Source organism: Triturus cristatus, chromosome 6, assembly GCF_964204655.1.
Source record: "Triturus cristatus chromosome 6, aTriCri1.1, whole genome shotgun sequence".
Lineage (NCBI taxonomy): Eukaryota > Metazoa > Chordata > Amphibia > Caudata > Salamandridae > Triturus > Triturus cristatus.
Genome location: NC_140589.1, coordinates 606,581,308 through 606,602,319, shown reverse-complemented (window position 1 = coordinate 606,602,319; position 21,012 = coordinate 606,581,308). Strand labels below are relative to the sequence as shown.

At 48.5% G+C, this 21,012-nt stretch overlaps 1 long non-coding RNA gene and 4 other non-coding genes across 5 annotated transcripts in view; all 5 read left to right on the top strand.

Moving 5' to 3' along the window:
• The window catches only part of LOC146817561 (uncharacterized), a 249,002-nt gene that overhangs the window by 137,706 nt on the left and 90,284 nt on the right, over positions 1–21,012 (top strand). Inside the window, exons 46-49 of the long non-coding RNA XR_014963013.1 lie at positions 12,718–12,767; positions 15,081–15,134; positions 17,534–17,583; positions 19,904–19,957. This is a non-coding gene — a long non-coding RNA (uncharacterized LOC146817561). The remainder of the gene's footprint in view (positions 1–12,717; positions 12,768–15,080; positions 15,135–17,533; positions 17,584–19,903; positions 19,958–21,012) is intronic.
• LOC146817578 (small nucleolar RNA SNORD103/SNORD85) lies at positions 12,395–12,480 on the top strand. Its single transcript, XR_014965120.1, has one exon. It is a non-coding gene; the product is annotated as a small nucleolar RNA SNORD103/SNORD85 (small nucleolar RNA).
• Positions 13,091–13,158, top strand: LOC146817577 (small nucleolar RNA SNORD50). The gene has a single exon (XR_014965153.1). It is a non-coding gene; the product is annotated as a small nucleolar RNA SNORD50 (small nucleolar RNA).
• LOC146817576 (small nucleolar RNA SNORD103/SNORD85) lies at positions 17,211–17,296 on the top strand. The gene has a single exon (XR_014965119.1). It is a non-coding gene; the product is annotated as a small nucleolar RNA SNORD103/SNORD85 (small nucleolar RNA).
• On the top strand, positions 17,907–17,974 carry LOC146817575 (small nucleolar RNA SNORD50). Its single transcript, XR_014965152.1, has one exon. It is a non-coding gene; the product is annotated as a small nucleolar RNA SNORD50 (small nucleolar RNA).

The following is a 21,012-nucleotide window of genomic DNA, read 5'->3' as shown; positions in this document are numbered from 1 at the left end:
GATCGCCTTCGGGCCTTACCCGAGACCCATCCCGCAGTTCTTCGGCCCCGCCCTCGGGCCCGGCCTCGGACGTTCAGCGGCAGCCATTACTACATAAACAGGCTGGTTTCCCTATCACAAAACCGAAACCGAAAGCTGCTCAGGTTCCACCGAAACCGAAACTGAAAGTAGCGCTGGTCGGATCGAGGCCTTCGACGCCAGCGCACCGCGTCGGCACCGACCGCACCAAGAGGGACTTCGGTGCCGAACTTGAGGCGGGCGACGTTGGAGTCGACAAACGGAAAAAAGCCATCGGCACCGACAAACCTGCTCGGCTACCGGCACCGACGACACCAAGGGCCGTACCGCCTGCTGTGTCTCACATCGCTCCCTCGACGACACCTAAGCCTCAGGTATCGAAGACTTCGACGGTGATCTCTTCACCCCGACTCGATGACCCTCCGGAACCGAAAAAATCTACGGCCGCCTCTACGAGCCTGGCCGGTGCCAAAGCCTCGAAGGCGCCCCAAGTACGACCTGGTGTGACGCAAGGCAGCAAAACCACACCTGTCCTCCAGGACACGTCGGGCTCCGGTTCGGTCGGAGCTCCCGCAGCCTCTTCGGTGCCGACCAACATTACCTTCGGCTTGCCTCCGTCAACAATCCCAAAAATGTTCCAACTCAGGACACGGGTCACCCAACCTACGGTCACACCTGCTGAGACGTCTCCAGCACGTATCATCGACGCCGGCACTGGCAGAATGATTCTCCAGGACCGAAGGATAACTTCGGAGCCGCCATTGGACCCTTTCAGGATCCCACTAAAAAGGAAGTTGCCTGCAGAATCGGAACCTCTCCTTTATGAACCCTTCCATTCATCCTACCAGGATCCACACCGGTTCTCCCCCACACGCTCCGATACAGACGCATTGGAGGACTACATGGCTGACCAAGTCCCCTACCATGTAGACACGGACCCTGATGACCAGCAGGACCCTGATCAAACTTGGGGCGACCCTGCAGACCCCAGTGCACCTCTCGATGCACAGGATCCACAACTCTATGGGGCAAAGACATCTCCTACGGAGGATACTGCAGCGTTCAATGCTCTTATCGAACGTGCTGCCAATAACCATGGGGTGCAGCTTCACTCTGATACCATCGAAGATGACTTTCTAATGGACACCTTTGCATCCTCAGAAAGACATGTAAAGACTCTGCCAATGTTGAAGGGGGTCCTCAAACCAGCCAAGGACATTTTCAAAGAACCCACCAGGGCACGAGTGATAAACCCCAGGATTGATAAAAAATACAGATCAGCACCTGGGGATCCTACTTACATCAGAGGACAATTACCACTCGACTCCATCGTCGTAGCGAATGCACGCAAGAGGGCACACTCGCAAACAACAGGTGACGCTCCTCCCCCGGACAAAGAGTCCAAGGTGTTAGAAACCTCTGGCAAGCGAGTTGCCGCCCAAGCTGCCAACATATGGCGCATAGCCAACACTCAGGCGCTCCTTGCTCGCTATGATAGAGCGCACTATGACACACTTGAGCAAATATTCCAACATCTCCCTGACCAGTTCAAGGAAGGCGCAGAAATGCTCATCAGAGAAGGACAGCTACTAACGAACGCTTCCATCAAATGCGCACTAGATGTTGCAGACACGGCTGCCAGAGCCATAAACACAAGCGTCATGTTGCGACGACATGCCTGGCTACGGATCTCAGGATTCAAGCCTGAGGTACAAAACAATATACTGAACCAGCCCGTTAACCCCGACTATTTATTCGGGCCAGAGGTTGACACCACCCTCAAAGATAAAAAAGGATACGGACACTGCAAAGTCCATGGGTGCACTACAAACTCAGTCCTTTCGGAGCGGCTCCTTTCGTCGCCCCGGAAACAAGGGAGCAGGTAGAGGACAGGGGTCACAACAAACATATAACAAAGGCAATACACAGACCACCTATGATAAAAACACCCGAGGTGGATATCGTGGCTCCAGCACAAAGGGCAGAGGACGCGGCTACGGCAACACCAGGTCCTCCCCCAAGAACAAGCAGTGACGCCCTCTCCCTTCCTCCCGACCACATAACACCTGTCGGGGGAAGGCTACAAAGGTTCCTGTCCACGTGGAATTCCATCACCACGGACAGGTGGGTCAAAGATATTATAAAATACGGTTACTGTCTGGAGTTAACCTCCACTCCACCCACAATACCACCAAGAAGCCGTCCTATGTCCTCAGAGCACTTAACGCTCTTACAGCAAGAAGTGCAAAGTATGCTTCTAAAAGGCGCTATAGAGGTCGTACCCATCCACGAGCAGGGTGCGGGAGTGTACTCCCTCTACTTCTTAATTCCAAAAAAGGACGGGTCGCTCAGACCTATATTGGACCTGAGACCCCTGAACCAGTACATTCTTTCAGAGCACTTTCATATGCTCACTCTACAGCAAGTCCTTCCGCTTCTCAAGCAGGGAGACTTCCTAGCCACACTGGACCTCAAGGATGCGTACTTTCACATACCCATCCACCCCTCACACAAAAAATACCTCAGGTTCACTGTTCAGGGGCAGCACTATCAGTTCAAAGTCCTTCCCTTCGGCGTGACAACAGCGCCCAGGGTTTTCACGAAGTGCCTCGCTACGGTGGCAGCACATCTACGGAGGCAGCATATACACGTCTACCCCTACCTAGACGACTGGCTCGTTCAAGCGAAGTCAGCCCAGCAATGTGCAAGCCACATGTCCCGCACCATTCACCTTCTTCACAGTCTGGGATTCTCACTGAATTATCCAAAGTCCCATCTCCAGCCCGCACACGTACAACAGTACCTAGGTGCGACTATAGACACTCTGGCGGCCACAGCTCAGCCAAATTTAGTGAGGATCGACAGCATACAACTGCTGATCTCCAAATTCAAACCCAATCACTCACTTCCAGCGCGAGTGTTCATGCAGTTGATAGGCATGATGGTCTCCTGCATCTTCATAGTCCCGCACGCGAGATTACATATGCGCCCACTTCAGGAGTGCCTAGCACGTCAGTGGAATCAGGCTCAAGGACAGTTAAAGGACCTAGTGTTGGTGAGCGGTCGGGCATACAACTCTCTGCATTGGTGGAATCCACAAAACCTTTGCAAGGGCCGACCGTTCCAAGAGCCTGTCCCACAAATAGTACTGACAGCGGACGCGTCTCTCCAGGGATGGGGAGCTCATGTACTCCACTACACAGTGCAAGGACTATGGACAACACAACAAAAGAAGTTGCACATCAACCTTCTGGAATTGATGGCAATCTTCCTAGCCATGAAGGCGTTCAAAGTACATCTATGCAACAAGGTCGTGTTGATCCGGACGGACAACATGACCGCAATGTACTACATACAGAAACAGGGAGGCACACACTCTCCACAGTTGTCTCATCTGGCTCAGAGCATGTGGAAGTGGGCCATTCAAAGGAACATGTTCCTCATGGCGGAACACCTCCCTGGCAAGGACAACCAGATGGCGGATCTGCTCAGCAGACACAGCCACCAAATGCACGAGTGGGAGTTACACCCATCAGTACTCCAACCGTACTTTCAGCAGTGGGGTCATCCGGAGATAGACCTATTCGCGACAAGCGAAAACGCAAAATGCCCAAGCTTCGCCGCCAGATTCCCACATCCGCAGTCGCAGGGCAATGCGATATGGATGAACTGGTCCGGCAGATTTGCGTACGCTTTTCCCCCAGCGCCATTGATACCGCTAGTGGCCCGCAAACTCCGACAACACTCCCTGACACTCGTCCTAGTTGCTCCCACGTGGGCACGCCAGCCGTGGTACACCACCTTCCTCGAACTTTCCGTGGTGCCGCATCAAAGGCTGCGGATCAAACCCGCGCATTTGACGCAGAACCATGGAGAGGTTCAGCACCCAGATCCGCAACAGCTGAATCTGGCGATCTGGCTCCTGAAGTCCTAGAGTTTGGCTATCTCAACCTGCCACCTGACTGTATGGACATCATCAAGGAGGCCAGGAGACCCACTACCAGAGCTTGCTATGCAGCCAAATGGAAAAGGTTCGTCATTTATTGCGGAAATAATGACATCAACCCGCTGGACGCATCCATCCAAAACATCATCTGTTATCTCTTACACCTATATCGATGCAATCTGGCGTACACCTCTATACGTGTCCATTTGACCGCAATATCAGCCTATCTGCAAACCAGGCAGCACCTCTCTCTATTCAGAGTGCCTGCCATCAAAGCATTCTTGGAAGGGCTCAAACGAGTCATTCCACCTAGTCACCCACCGGCTCCAATGTGGAACCTCAACTTGGTCCTCACACGCCTGATGGGTCCACCCTTTGAACCTCTACACTCATGCGAGATTCAATTCCTTACCTGGAAAGTGGCCTTCCTAGTAGCGATCACTTCCCTCAGAAGAGTTAGTGAACTCCAGGCACTAACCGTTCAAGAGCCATTTATTCAGGTTCACGCTAACAGGGTCGTACTACGTACCAACCCCAAGTTCATGCCCAAGGTAATATCACAGTTCCACATGAACCAGACTATTGAACTGCCCGTTTTCTTCCAAAACCCACAAACTGTTGCAGAAAGGGCACTACATACACTAGATGTACGGAGGGCCCTCATGTACTACATCGACAGGACTAAACCATTCAGGAAGACAAAACAACTGTTCGTTGCCTTTGCCCCACACCACAAAGGTAACGCCATCTCCAAAGCAGGGATAGCCAGATGGATAGTTAAGTGTATTCAAATCTGTTATCAAAAGGCAAAACGCACATTAACTATTCCACCACGAGCCCACTCAACACGTAAGTTGGGGGCTTCCATGGCCTTCCTAGGAAATATTCCCCTGCATGATATATGCAGAGCAGCCACATGGTCCACTACACACACATTTACAAAACACTATTGCGTAGATGTGCAGTCAAAACAGCAGGCAGCTGTAGGACAGGCTGTTCTCAAAACACTTTTTCAGACCGCTGCAGCTGGCACGGGTAGCCGCCGCTAATAGAGGGCACTGCTATGTATTCTATGCACAGATATGAATTCAGCAGCCCACATGCCTCGAACTGAATATGCTACTTACCAGTATGCATCTGTTCTTGGCATGTAGGGCTGCTGACATTCATATCGCCCTCCCTCCTCCCCGGCGCCTGTCGCAGCTGCAGCTCTCAGAATTACTGCAAGCATGGTCATCACTTTCTGTATCTACTCCATCACTGCCACAATGGCGAAAAACAATCTGAGGATGGAGAGGATGCCCATGCGCACTGTAGTCCAGGGGAGGAGTCACCTATCCAAGGATACTTCGAAGACTCTTCCAGGACAACAACGTGCAAACATCCGGACCCAACACTAGGCGGCGATCTATGCACAGATATGAATGTCAGCAGCCCTACATGCCAAGAACAGATGCATACTGGTAAGTAGCATATTCAGTACTCCATGACCTGTCTGTTATCTGCCTCGTGGTGCAACCGGACCCCAAGCCTTCAGAAGGGGGAGAAGGCCAAAGGGGGAAATGGCACACCCAGGCATCGCCTTATGTGACTGATTTGTGTTGCAGTGAAGTTAAAACGTGTACAGAGAAAACACAATTTTGAAAGCGAGTGTTGATTGGCTGTGAGCACAGGCAATGGGCTTCTCTTGACGAAAACCTCTGTAGTTGCTTATGTTCGAGGCATGTGGGCTGCTGAATTCATATCTGTGCATAGATCGCCGCCTAGTGTTGGGTCCGGATGTTTGCACGTTGTTGTCCTGGAAGAGTCTTCGAAGTATCCTTGGATAGGTGACTCCTCCCCTGGACTACAGTGCGCATGGGCATCCTCTCCATCCTCAGATTGTTTTTTTCCGCCATTGGGTTCGGATGTGCTATCTTAGCTCAAGTTAGGAAAATATTTTGTCGAGGCCACAAGGCCTTTAGTTCGCGTCGGTACTGTTTATCGATCGGTTTTCGATACTCTGTTAGTTTACTAATTTTCAGCACCGACTTTGTTCGCATTTACCTGTCCATCAACTACTTCGACGATGGAATCGAGGACGCCATTCAAAAGGTGTCCGGTATGTAATGCGAAGTACCCACACATCGACGTCCATCCGGTGTGCAACAAATGCCTTTCGCCGGACCACGACGAGTCGACATGTATGGCCTGTGCCCGGTTCCGTTCAAAGAAGACTCTGCGGAATCGTCGAGCGGCGAGGCTCGAAGCGCAGCACGCGGCACCGGCCCCAGCTGACATCTTCGACGACGCGGACGACGTCGAAGAAGTAGAAGTCTTACCCTCCAGTCCCGTTTCCGACCAAGAACCCGGATCGGACGAGGCCGACGAGTCACTCTTCCACAGAGGTGAAGACGACACCGAGGTAGGAGACGACGAGGAGGCCTTAGGGGCCGAAGAGTAGCTCCGATGATGAACAAGGCCTACCTGTTCAAACCGAGAATTCACCAGTGCCACAGACTATGGCTCCGGTCGAGGGATCGCCTTCGGGCCTTACCCGAGACCTATCACGCAGTCCTTCGGCCCCGCCCTCGGGCCCGGCCTCGGACGTTCAGCGGCAGCCATTACCGCTTAAGCCAGCTGGTTTCCCTTCCACGAAACCGAAAGCTGCTCAGGTTCCTACGAAACCGAAACTGAAAGTGGCGCTAGTCGGATCGAGGCCTTCAACACCTTCGACGCCGGCGCACCGTGTCGGCACCGACCGCACCAAGGGGGACTTCGGTGCCGAACTCGAGACGGGCGACATGGGAGTCGACAAACGGAAGAAGGCCATCGGCGCCGAAAAACCTGCTCGGTTACCGGCGTCGACGCCACCGACACCGAGGGCCGTCCCGCCTGCTACGCCTCGCAGCACTCCCTCGACGACACCGAAACCTCACGTGTCGAAGACGTCGACGGTGATCTCCGCACCTCGGCTCGATGCACCACGGGCGCAGAAGATATCTGCAGCCGCCTCGACGACCCTGGCGGGGCCACGACCTCTAAGGCGCCCCGAGTACGGCCTGGCGCAATGCCAGGCTGCAAAACCAAGGCTGCCCTCCAGGACCAGTCGGGTTCGATCGATCCAGCGGTTTCGTCGGTGCCGACCAGCATTACCTTCGGCTTGCCTCCATCCACAATCCCGAAGGCGTTTCAACTCAGGACACAGGCCACCAAAACTGCGGTTACGCCTGTCGAGCCGTCTCCGTCACGCGTCATCGACGCCGACACTGGCAGGATGATTCTCCACGACCGAAGGATAACTTCGGAACCGCCATTGGAACCTTTCAGGATCCCGCTAAAGAGGAAGCTGCCTGTGGACACAGAACCTCTCCTGTATGAACCCTTTCATTCACCCTACCAGGATCCACACCGGGCCTCCCCCGCACGCTCCGACACGGATGCATTGGAGGACTACATGGGTGAACAAGTCCCCTACCATGTGGACACGGACCCTGATGACCAGCAGGACCCTGACCAAACTTGGGGCGACCCTGCAGACCCCAGTGCACCTCTTGATGCACAGGACCCACAACTATATGGGGCAAAAACGTCACCCACAGAGGATACTGCGGCGTTCAACGCTCTGATTGAACGGGCGGCGAACAACCATGATGTACAGCTTCACTCTGATATCATCGAAGATGACTTTCTAATGGACACCTTTGCATCCTCAGAAAGACATGTAAAGACTCTGCCAATGTTGAAGGGGGTCCTTAAGCCAGCCACTGACATTTTCAGGGAACCCACCAGGGCACGAGTGATAAACCCCAGGATCGATAAGAAATACAGATCAGCACCTGGGGATCCTACTTACATCAGAGGACAATTACCACTCGACTCCATCGTTGTGGCGAATGCCCGCAAGAGGGCACACTCGCAGACAACGGGTGACGCTCCTCCCCCGGACAAGGAGTCCAAGGTGCTGGAGACCTCCGGCAAGCGAGTTGCCGCACAAGCTGCAAGCATATGGCGCATAGCTAACACTCAAGCGCTCCTCGCTCGCTACGATAGGGCGCACTATGACACAATGGAGCAACTCCTTCAACACCTCCCTGACCCCTACAAAGAAGGTGCAGAAATCCTTATCGGAGAGGGACAGCTACTCACAAATGCTGCCATCAAATGTGCACTAGACGCTGCTGACACGGCTGCCAGGGCCATCAACACTAGCGTCATCCTACGACGTCACGCCTGGCTACGTATCTCAGGATTTAAGCCTGAGGTACAAAACAATATCCTTAATCAGCCCGTCAACCCCGACTTTTTGTTCGGGCCTGAGGTTGACGCCACCCTCGAAGATAAAAAAGGACACGGACACTGCAAAGTCCATGGGCGCCCTACAAACTCAGTCCTTTCGGAGCGGCTCCTTTCGTCGCCCCGGAAACAAGGGAGCAGGCAGAGGACAGGGGTCACAACAAACATATAACAAGGGTAATACGCAGACCACCTACGATAAGAACACCCGAGGTGGCTATCGTGGCTCCAGTACCAAGGGCAGAGGACGTGGCTACGGCAACACCAGGTCCTCCCCCAAGAACAAGCAGTGACGCCCTCTCCCTTCCTCCCGACCACATAACACCTGTCGGGGGAAGGCTACAACGGTTCCTGTCCACGTGGAACTCCATCACCACGGACAGGTGGGTCAAAGATATTATAAAATACGGTTACTGTCTGGAGTTAACTTCCACTCCACCCACAATACCACCAAGAAACCGTCCTATGTCCTCAGAGCACTTGACGCTCTTACAGCAAGAGGTAGAAAGTATGCTTCTAAAAGGCGCTATCGAGGTCGTACCCGTCCACGAGCGGGGCACGGGGGTTTACTCCCTCTACTTCTTAATTCCAAAAAAGGACGGGTCGCTCAGGCCTATATTAGACCTGAGACCCCTGAACCAGTACATTCTTTCGGAGCACTTTCACATGCTCACTCTACAGCAAGTCCTTCCGCTTCTCCAGCAGGGAGACTTCCTAGCATCACTGGACCTCAAGGATGCGTATTTTCACATACCCATCCACCCCTCACACAAAAAATACCTCAGGTTCACTGTTCAGGGGCAGCACTATCAGTTCAAAGTCCTTCCCTTCGGCGTGACAACAGCGCCCAGGGTTTTCACAAAGTGCCTAGCTACGGTGGCGGCACATTTACGGAGACAGCACATACACGTCTACCCCTACCTAGACGACTGGCTCGTTCAAGCGAGATCGGCCCAGCAATGTGCAAGCCCCGTGTCCCGTACCATTCACCTTCTTCACAGTCTGGGATTCTCACTAAATTACCCAAAGTCTCATCTCCAGCCCGCACACGTACAACAGTACCTAGGTGCGACTATAGACACTCTGGCGGCCACAGCTCAGCCAAATTTAGTGAGGATCAACGGCATACAAGCGCTGATCTCCAAGTTCAGACCCAACCACTTGCTTCCAGCGCGAGTGTTTATGCAGTTGATAGGCATGATGGCCTCCTGCATCTTCATAGTCCCGCACGCGAGATTACATATGCGCCCACTTCAGGAGTGCCTAGCACGTCAGTGGAATCAGGCTCAAGGACAGTTGAAAGACCTAGTGTTGGTGAGCGGTCGGGCATACAACTCTCTGCATTGGTGGAATCCACAAAACCTTTGCAAGGGCCGACCGTTCCAAGAGCCTGTTCCACAAATAGTACTGACAGCGGACGCGTCTCTCCAGGGATGGGGAGCTCATGTACTCCACTACACAGTGCAGGGACTATGGACGACACAACAGAAGAAGATGCACATCAACCTTCTGGAACTGATGGCAATCTTCCTGGCCATGAAGGCTTTCAAAGTACATCTGTGCAACAAGGTCGTGTTGATCCGGACGGACAACATGACCGCAATGTACTACATACAGAAGCAGGGAGGGACACACTCTCCACAGTTGTCTCATCTGGCTCAGAGCATGTGGAAGTGGGCCATTCAGAGGAACATGTTCCTCATGGCGGAACACCTCCCCGGCAAGGACAACCAGATGGCGGATCTGCTCAGCAGACACAGCCACCAGATGCACGAGTGGGAGTTACACCCATCGGTACTCCAACCGTACTTCCAGCAGTGGGGTCACCCAGAAATAGACCTATTCGCGACAAGCGAAAACGCAAAATGCCAAAGCTTCGCCGCCAGATTCCCACACCCGCAGTCGCAGGGCAATGCGATATGGATGAACTGGTCCGGCAAATTTGCGTACGCTTTTCCTCCAGCACCGTTGATACCGCTGGTGGCTCGCAAACTCCGACAACACTCCCTGACACTCGTCCTAGTTGCTCCCACGTGGGCACGCCAGCCGTGGTACACCACCTTCCTCGAACTTTCCGTGGTACCGCATCAAAGGCTGCGGATCAAACCCGCGCATTTGACGCAGAACCATGGAGAGGTTCAGCACCCAGATCCGCAACAGCTGAACCTGGCGATCTGGCTCCTGAAGTCCTAGAGTTTGGCTATCTCAATCTGCCACCTGACTGTATGGACATCATCAAGGAGGCCAGGAGACCCACTACAAGAGCTTGCTATGCAGCCAAATGGAAACGGTTCGTCATTTATTGCGGTAATAATGACATTAACCCGCTGGACGCATCCATCCACAACATCATATGTTACCTCTTACACCTATACCGATGCAATCTGGCGTACACCTCTATACGGGTCCATTTGACCGCAATATCAGCCTATCTGCAAACCAGGCAGCACCTCTCTCTCTTCAGAGTGCCTGCCATCAAAGCATTCTTGGAAGGACTCAAACGAGTCATTCCACCTAGTCACCCACCGGCTCCAATGTGGAACCTCAACTTGGTCCTCACACGCCTGATGGGTCCACCCTTTGAACCTCTACACTCATGCGAGATTCAATTCCTTACCTGGAAAGTAGCCTTCCTGGTAGCGATCACTTCCCTAAGAAGAGTTAGTGAACTCCAGGCACTAACCGTTCAAGAGCCATTTATTCAGGTTCACGCCAACAGGGTCGTACTACGTACCAACCCCAAATTCATGCCCAAGGTAATATCGCAGTTCCACATGAACCAGACTATTGAACTGCCCGTTTTCTTCCAAAACCCACAAACTGTTGCAGAGAGGGCATTACATACACTAGATGTACGGAGGGCCCTCATGTACTACATCGACAGGACTAAACCCTTCAGGAAGACAAAACAACTGTTCGTTGCCTTTGCCCCACACCACAAAGGTAACGCCATCTCCAAAGCAGGGATAGCCAGATGGATAGTTAAGTGTATTCAAATCTGTTATCAAAAGGCAAAACGCACATTAACTATTCCACCACGAGCCCACTCAACACGCAAGTTGGGGGCTTCCATGGCCTTCCTAGGAAACATTCCCCTGCATGATATATGCAGAGCAGCCACATGGTCCACTACACACACATTTACAAAACACTATTGCGTAGATGTGCAGTCAAAACAGCAGGCAGCTGTAGGACAGGCTGTTCTCAAAACACTTTTTCAGACCGCTGCAGCTGGCACGGGTAGCCGCCGCCAATAGAGGGCACTGCTATGTATTCTATGCACAGATATGAATTCAGCAGCCCACATGCCTCGAACTGAATATGCTACTTACCAGTATGCATCTGTTCTTGGCATGTAGGGCTGCTGACATTCATATCGCCCTCCCTCCTCCCCGGCGCCTGTCGCAGCTGCAGCTCTCAGAATTATTGCAAGCATGGTCATCACTTTCTGTATCTACTCCATCACTGCCACAATGGCGAAAAACAATCTGAGGATGGAGAGGATGCCCATGCGCACTGTAGTCCAGGGGAGGAGTCACCTATCCAAGGATACTTCGAAGACTCTTCCAGGACAACAACGTGCAAACATCCGGACCCAACACTAGGCGGCGATCTATGCACAGATATGAATGTCAGCAGCCCTACATGCCAAGAACAGATGCATACTGGTAAGTAGCATATTCATTACTGGTGTGCTTCATGACCTGTCTGGTTTTTGGTTTGTAAATCCACCAGGTACTCTTTTCCATTCTTCACCGATTACGCTTTTAGGGTGCAGTTAGTCAGAGCGTGTGCAAAGTAATTGAGCTTGAGTTTTCATATTTAGCTTGTAGGTTACATTTTTCAGAGGTACCTCCTGTAAGTGCTGCTCTTTTATCTGTTAAGTATTCAGCTCTTCTTCATTCCATAATATGCTATTCCTTTCCCCCAGCCTTTGTGCCCTCGTCCAACTGAGTAGTGTCACGGACATATTTGTCAGTGCTCCCCCATAAGTCATCTTTCTCCGAATTGCAGGTTGAGTGTACCTTTCAGTTGTTCTTGGGTGGCATGAAGGATTGCAGTGGCAATATCTTAAACAATGCTCATTCCTGCTTCTTGGTCACATGTTGTGGTCTTCGTTCCTTATCACCACTGACTGCTGCCTCTACGGGCTCCTCCTGCGATGATGATACACTTGCCCTCACTGAGAACGAGTGTTCAGTAATGAGAAACCCATCATGTACTCATAAATCTGAGCTGGACAGAGGCCCGTACCTCATATTGCAGGCAGCTAAAAGTGACTTGGTGTTTTTGCAAGAGAGCTTCTTGTGTAGGGCAAGAGGAGGGACCGTGGTGATCTTCTCTTCTTGCAGGTTTTTAAGATTTGCTGTACCTTCCAGCTCCAGTGTGGTAGGGACTCATGAGGGTGAAGAATGATGTACTGTGTCTGTCTGCTTATCTACTAAATAGTGCCTAAAATACTGTGTCTTCACTTTTAGGAATGATGGCCCGAAGAATGCCGCTGTTATCTCGGCTACCCTCCAAAAAGGTGAGAAACCATTTTCAAGCAGACGTCAGTTAGACTTTGTAGCTAAAATATCTTTTACTGTGCAACTTGATGTCCTTCTTGCGTTGTCTTAAATCTTTGTATGCTGTGGGACATATATGTATGCTATAGCTTAACTCTTGATATTGGGTGAACTTGTCAGGTCAGTGTTTTGTGGGCCATGCTATCTATTTAAAAGACTGATTTGTCTGTAGTGCTTCTAAGAAGGACAGGTGCATTGTCTGACCGGAGATGGTCATACCGATGCTGCGTTTTGAAGGTATGCTTCGCTCCTGCATATGTGGTGTAAGGCTTAAAACCAGTCTGATTAATGATGAGACAATCCCGAACCTGACTTTATGAGGAGAACTCTTACGGATCTGACTCCTGAAATCAGATTGCCATTCCACATATGATTATTGATTGCAACTAAGGTTGAGCTTACTTATAGATCGGATATGGTGGTTCTTGTAAAAATGGGGCAATAGTTAGATCCAAATTGTGCTTTTAAAGGAAACTACACTTCATGCAGCGAAAATTGCTGCAAGTTTCTCTATGTACTCATCACATGTAGAAGCTGAACGGTTATCAAATGGCCCCTGTAGTTTCGTATGTCAAGTAAATATATTGTGGGATTTGACTCGAGCACTTGTCCCAAATTTCTATGAACAATCTCAGTTGATGTTTGTCAATCTTAGATGGTGCCTCAGTTATTGCTTTCACCAAACCTCCAAATGGAATGCTCCACAGAAGATGTCAAAAACTGTCAGTTCTCTCTTGTCACAGTCATACTCCCATCTTTCTGCACTCCAAGAATTCCTGCTAATATCCTGTTGTAGTCCTCGACACAATTGGCATGAATCTAATTATCGTCCTGGAAAGCTTGTCCTGACCGGAGATTTTTAAATCTGTACAATATTAGCTTTGAAAAATAGTAGTCACGAATCTGAGTCGGCATGGTATACGCAAATATTTATGAGCACCGGATGGTGTAACCGAGGTAGTTAAGATTTCAGAATTGGCTTCAAGTGTCACTTGATGATGTGCTGCATTAAGTTGTATTGGTGTAAAATAACCAGCATCACTCAGCATGCCTACTATTTCCGGTATTTTGGAAATCGAATGATGTTCAGTAACAATATTCCTGGTGAGCGAGCGCCAACCTGCATGCACACAATCTTATTTACCCACCCCTCCTTTTGCACACTCTAGGACAGCGTAAATCAAATGTGCAACATCACAAGGCTTAATAATCTCTTGCACACATAAATCACCTAAAAGCTGTCTCAACTCACCCTTAAGATTGAGTTTCACATTTCTCTTCTTGTGTTCGACAGGATGGCACCTTTCTGCAAAATTGTGTGCTCAAACCGTTTCCTACAACCTACTTTGACAAAGAAAACATCTCCGAAACAGTTCATAATATGACAGACGCATCCATCCGCCTCACCAGAATCACTGGGGTATCTGTACCTGGTGCCGGTGTGGTCCCTAATCTACCCTGATTTACCCATCCAATTAGGTTACTAATGTCACTCGGCACGTAATCTTTTGTGTAAGTACCCATGTCCTTAATCTCCTAAGAGGTCTTCATAGTAGCCGTAAGTATTGATACGGTGCTCACCAAACGCTTCACTTTTGATATATGAGGCCTTCCGGAGCACATTCGCCAGAACGTCTGTAAACGTGTATTCAAATAAAATAAATACAGGTCAACCTGATTCGGCCATGACTCTTGATATTTACTGTTCATCTCATTTTGACATTCCTTCACTCACATCATTTATTTTCTCCTTTATGTGACTTACTCTCACTGAGTGAACATGTGCCCTAAACACACTTTTAAAAGTGTCCCGATATTTTGCACTTCTTTCCCACTGCTGGACAAGCAGAATTGCTTCCCTCGCGTCCTTGAACCACGTCTTAAATCGATATCTTCCTCTCCCTTCCTTTGTATATGACTTTTCTCTCTTTACTCACAACATTGACCGTAGGGTGAATCAATTGTGCTCTTTCTTGCAATGGCCCAAGCAGGTAACATTAACTTCTCAAACCCCTTGGCTGTTCATATATTTTCTCAGGAGCTGGATTTTGGCCAGAGTAATATTTTATGAAGATTATTAAAATCAGTATTAGTCTCAATTTGGTCTCTGAGATCTTGGTCTGTGCAGTTTTCAAAGTCACTGTGCAGCAGCCCGGAATCCTTTGTGCCTCCATATGTCATTAGTTTCCTGCTTTCCTTGTTTCTACTAAAAGTTGTGTGCTGCTACTTCGAAACGTGATCCTCATTAAAGTGCCCTTTCTTTTGATTCACAGCTTCAGTGTACTCCTGGCGTCTGCCAAATTCAGCTGGGATCGGCTCAGTTTCTAGTAAGTGATCACATTTGTTTGGCCCTCAGCACCCAATGAAATAAACAGTGCTTCAAATGACTTTCTGTCACTTTCTACCTAATGATGTTTGAAAACTCTGTGCCATTGTTTTCACTTCATGTTTGGCTTGCCTGGGTTTTGGAAAACTGCAATAGGCGGTTGCACACTCTGCAAGGTTGCCATGGTTAGGCCCAAGGTATCTCCTTAGCTTCATCTTGCACTTTTTCTCAATAACTCTGAAACCAGTTTGCAATTTCTACAAAACTGTGCACAGTGCTGTTCATTTCTTATATCCCGATGGCATTTAGGTCTGTAAACAATACTTGCATGCTTTCTCTTTGTGCCAATATCCGTTATCGCTAGTCTTTTGTGACCAGTGAATGTTTTTGTTTCCCTTGATTTATCTGCTAAACAGTAAAGTACCACTGCATCTTCTCACGATGCGTGGGGACGTAACCGCATTCTATGTACTCTAGGTCAGGTACAGCGTTTGCATGCTGTGATGGCTCAGCCTGACCTTGATTGACCAGCACGTTACTGCTTTGGCTAGCTTTACTTGAGCAGTATGTTAGATAGCCACAGCCCTCCTTCCTTTTGTGCTCTGCTCGGCTGCTTCTGTCCTGCTCCAAATGTCTGCTGCCCGCTGCACTAGATGTACTTCTTTTTCTCTGAAGCTGGTTCTTTTGGTTGAGCACCTTTCTCCTAACCTTACACGACGGGCTCAAAACCGCTGCTATTCATTGCCAAAAGTATGTGGTGATCTACACCTAGAAGCAAATCGACCATTCAGGAAGAAATCTGAGTCTTGTGGTGGGTTTTTAAAGTTGTTCGCTGGTAGCTTGGAAGAGCCTGTGGGTACACCGCCCCCATTCGGGATCCAGGCTTCTACTAATGGCCACAACCGGAATCTGGACCATACTCCTCATTTAATGAGTGAGCAGCTTCTGCTTATTAGGGCATTAAGTCATACATGCAATCTCCAAAAGTAAATGCTATAAAGCCATAAAACTGCCACAGAAGAATACAATAATTCGCTTTTGTTCAACAAAATAATTGCATTGTTTGCATCCAAGGGGAAATATGATCAATAAACTTCATACTTAATCTCCCCTAGCCACTGGGATGAATTGTCATTTTGAGTTTTCCTCCTTTGCAGTTAACCCACGAACGAGTATCAGCCTTTCAACGCAAGAGGCCATATTGTGCCACGTCTCCTTTAGATTATGCTTCACCAAAGTCCGTACCATGGGACCAGATCCTTGACTGGGTAGGAATGATAGAAGAATGTAAGGATTGCACCCTTACTTCCACCCCTGCACCAGACCTTCCTGGAGCATGAAGGCTACAAGACCCACCATGGTGCTCCCATGTAACCCCTGTACTCCATTGTTATCTGCCTCGTGGTGCAACCGGACCCCAAGCCTTCAGAAGGGGGAGAAGGCCAAAGGGGGAAATGGCACACCCAGGCATCGCCTTATGTGACTGATTTGTGTTGCAGTGAAGTTAAAACATGTACAGAGAAAACACAATTTTGAAAGCGAGTGTTGATTGGCTGTGAGCACAGGCAATGGGCTTCTCTTGACGAAAACCTCTGTAGTTGCTTATTTACTGGTGTGCTTCATGACCTGTCTGGTTTTTGGTTTGTAAATCCACCAGGTACTCTTTTCCATTCTTCACCGATTACGCTTTTAGGGTGCAGTTAGTCAGAGCGTGTGCAAAGTAATTGAGCTTGAGTTTTCATATTTAGCTTGTAGGTTACATTTTTCAGAGGTACCTCCTGTAAGTGCTGCTCTTTTATCTGTTAAGTATTCAGCTCCTCTTCATTCCATAATATGCTATTCCTTTCCCCCAGCCTTTGTGCCCTCGTCCAACTGAGTAGTGTCACGGACATATTTGTCAGTGCTCCCCCATAAGTCCTCTTTCTCCGAATTGCAGGTTGAGTGTACCTTTCAGTTGTTCTTGGGTGGCATGAAGGATTGCAGTGGCAATATCTTAAACAATGCTCATTCCTGCTTCTTGGTCACATGTTGTGGTCTTCGTTCCTTATCACCACTGACTGCTGCCTCTACGGGCTCCTCCTGCGATGATGATACACTTGCCCTCACTGAGAACGAGTGTTCAGTAATGAGAAACCCATCATGTACTCATAAATCTGAGCTGGACAGAGGCCCGTACCTCATATTGCAGGCAGCTAAAAGTGACTTGGTGTTTTTGCAAGAGAGCTTCTTGTGTAGGGCAAGAGGAGGGACCGTGGTGATCTTCTCTTCTTGCAGGTTTTTAAGATTTGCTGTACCTTCCAGCTCCAGTGTGGTAGGGACTCATGAGGGTGAAGAATGATGTACTGTGTCTGTCTGCTTATCTACTAAATAGTGCCTAAAATACTGTGTCTTCACTTTTAGGAATGATGGCCCGAAGAATGCCGCTGTTATCTCGGCTACCCTCCAAAAAGGTGAGAAACCATTTTCAAGCAGGCGTCAGTTAGACTTTGTAGCTTAAATGTCTTTTACTGTGCAACTTGATGTCCTTCTTGCGTTGTCTTAAATCTTTGTATGCTGTGGGACATATATGTATGCTATAGCTTAACTCTTGATATTGGGTGAACTTGTCAGGTCAGTGTTTTGTGGGCCATGCTATCTATTTGAAAGACTGATTTGTCTGTAGTGCTTCTAAGAAGGACAGGTGCATTGTCTGACCGGAGATGGTCATACCGATGCTGCGTTTTGAAGGTATGCTTCGCTCTTGCATATGTGGTGTAAGGCTTAAAATCAGTCTGATTAATGATGAGACAATCCCGAACCTGACTTTATGAGGAGAACTCTTACGGATCTGACTCCTGAAATCAGATTGCCATTCCACATATGATTATTGCTTGCTGATTGCAACTAAGGTTGAGCTTACTTATAGATCGGATATGGTGGTTCTTGTAAAAATGGGGCAATAGTTAGATCCAAATTGTGCTTTTAAAGGAAACTACACTTCATGCAGCGAAAATTGCTGCAAGTTTCTCTATGTACTAATCACATGTAGAAGCTGAACGGTTATCAAATGGCCCCTGTAGTTTCGTATGTCAAGTAAATATATTGTGGGATTTAACTCGAGCACTTGTCCCAAATTTCTATGAACAATCTCAGTTGATGTTTGTCAATCTTAGATGGTGCCTCAGTTATTGCTTTCACCAAACCTCCAAATTGAATGCTCCACAGTAGATGTAAAAAACTGTCAGTTCTCTCTTGTCACAGTCATACTCCCATCTTTCTGCACTCCAAGAATTCCTGCTAATATCCTGTTGTAGTCCTCGACACAATTGGCATGAATCTAATTATCGTCCTGGAAAGCTTGTCCTGACCGGAGATTTTTAAATCTGTACAATATTAGCTTTGAAAAATAGTAGTCACGAATCTGAGTCGGCATGGTATACGCAAATATTTATGAGCACCGGATGGTGTAACAGAGGTAGTTAAGATTTCAGAATTGGCTTCAAGTGTCACTTGATGATGTGCTGCATTAAGTTGTATTGGTGTAAAATAACCAGCATCACTCAGCATGCCTACTATTTCCGGTATTTTGGAAATCGAATGATGTTCAGTAACAATATTCCTGGTGAGCGAGCGCCAACCTGCATGCACACAATCTTATTTACCCACCCCTCCTTTTGCACACTCTAGGACAGCGTAAATCAAATGTGCAACATCACAAGGCTTAATAATCTCTTGCACACATAAATCACCTAAAAGCTGTCTCAACTCACCCTTAAGATTGAGTTTCACATTTCTCTTCTTGTGTTCGACAGGATGGCACCTTTCTGCAAAATTGTGTGCTCAAACCGTTTCCTACAACCTACTTTGACAAAGAAAACATCTCCGAAACAGTTCATAATATGACAGACGCATCCATCCGCCTCACCAGAATCACTGGGGTATCTGTACCTGGTGCCGGTGTGGTCCCTAATCTACCCTGATTTACCCATCCAATTAGGTTACTAATGTCACTCGGCACGTAATCTTTTGTGTAAGTACCCATGTCCTTAATCTCCTAAGAGGTCTTCATAGTAGCCGTAAGTATTGATACGGTGCTCACCAAACGCTTCACTTTTGATATATGAGGCCTTCCGGAGCACATTCGCCAGAACGTCTGTAAACGTGTATTCAAATAAAATAAATACAGGTCAACCTGATTCGGCCATGACTCTTGATATTTACTGTTCATCTCATTTTGACATTCCTTCACTCACATCATTTATTTTCTCCTTTATGTGACTTACTCTCACTGAGTGAACATGTGCCCTAAACACACTTTTAAAAGTGTCCCGATATTTTGCACTTCTTTCCCACTGCTGGACAAGCAGAATTGCTTCCCTCGCGTCCTTGAACCACGTCTTAAATCGATATCTTCCTCTCCCTTCCTTTGTATATGACTTTTCTCTCTTTACTCACAACATTGACCGTAGGGTGAATCAATTGTGCTCTTTCTTGCAATGGCCCAAGCAGGTAACATTAACTTCTCAAACCCCTTGGCTGTTCATATATTTTTTCAGGAGCTGGATTTTGGCCAGAGTAATATTTTATGAAGATTATTAAAATCAGTATTAGTCTCAATTTGGTCTCTGAGATCTTGGTCTGTGCAGTTTTCAAAGTCACTGTGCAGCAGCCCGGAATCCTTTGTGCCTCCATATGTCATTAGTTTCCTGCTTTCCTTGTTTCTACTAAAAGTTGTGTGCTGCTACTTCGAAACGTGATCCTCATTAAAGTGCCCTTTCTTTTGATTCACAGCTTCAGTGTACTCCTGGCGTCTGCCAAATTCAGCTGGGATCGGCTCAGTTTCTAGTAAGTGATCACATTTGTTTGGCCCTCAGCACCCAATGAAATAAACAGTGCTTCAAATGACTTTCTGTCACTTTCTACCTAATGATGTTTGAAAACTCTGTGCCATTGTTTTCACTTCATGTTTGGCTTGCCTGGGTTTTGGAAAACTGCAATAGGCGGTTGCACACTCTGCAAGGTTGCCATGGTTAGGCCCAAGGTATCTCCTTAGCTTCACCTTGCACTTTTTCTCAATAACTCTGAAACCAGTTTGCAATTTCTACAAAACTGTGCACAGTGCTGTTCATTTCTTATATCCCGATGGCATTTAGGTCTGTAAACAATACTTGCGTGCTTTCTCTTTGTGCCAATATCAGTTATCGCTAGTCTTTTGTGACCAGTGAATGTTTTTGTGTCCGCGATTTATCTGCTAAACAGTAAAGTACCACTGCATCTTCTCACGATGCGTGGGGACGTAACCGCATTCTATGTACTCTAGGTCAGGTACAGCGTTTGCATGCTGTGATGGCTCAGCCTGACCTTGATTGACCAGCACGTTACTGCTTTGGCTAGCTTTACTTGAGCAGTATGTTAGATAGCCACAGCCCTCCTTCCTTTTGTGCTCTGCTCGGCTGCTTCTGTCCTGCTCCAAATGTCTGCTGCCCGATGTACTTCTTTTTCTCTGAAGCTGGTTCTTTTGGTTGAGCACCTTTCTCCTAACCTTACACGACGGGCTCAAAACCGCTGCTACTCATTGCCAAAAGTATGTGGTGATCTACACCTAGAAGCAAATCGACCATTCAGGAAGAAATCTGAGTCTTGTGGTGGGTTTTTAAAGTTGTTCGCTGGTAGCTTGGAAGAGCCTGTGGGTACACCGCCCCCATTCGGGATCCAGGCTTTTACTAATGGCCACAACCGGAATCTGGACCATACTCCTCATTTAATGAGTGAGCAGCTTCTGCTTATTAGGGCATTAAGTCATACATGCAATCTCCAAAAGTAAATGCTATAAAGCCATAAAACTGCCACAGAAGAATACAATAATTCGCTTTTGTTCAACAAAATAATTGCATTGTTTG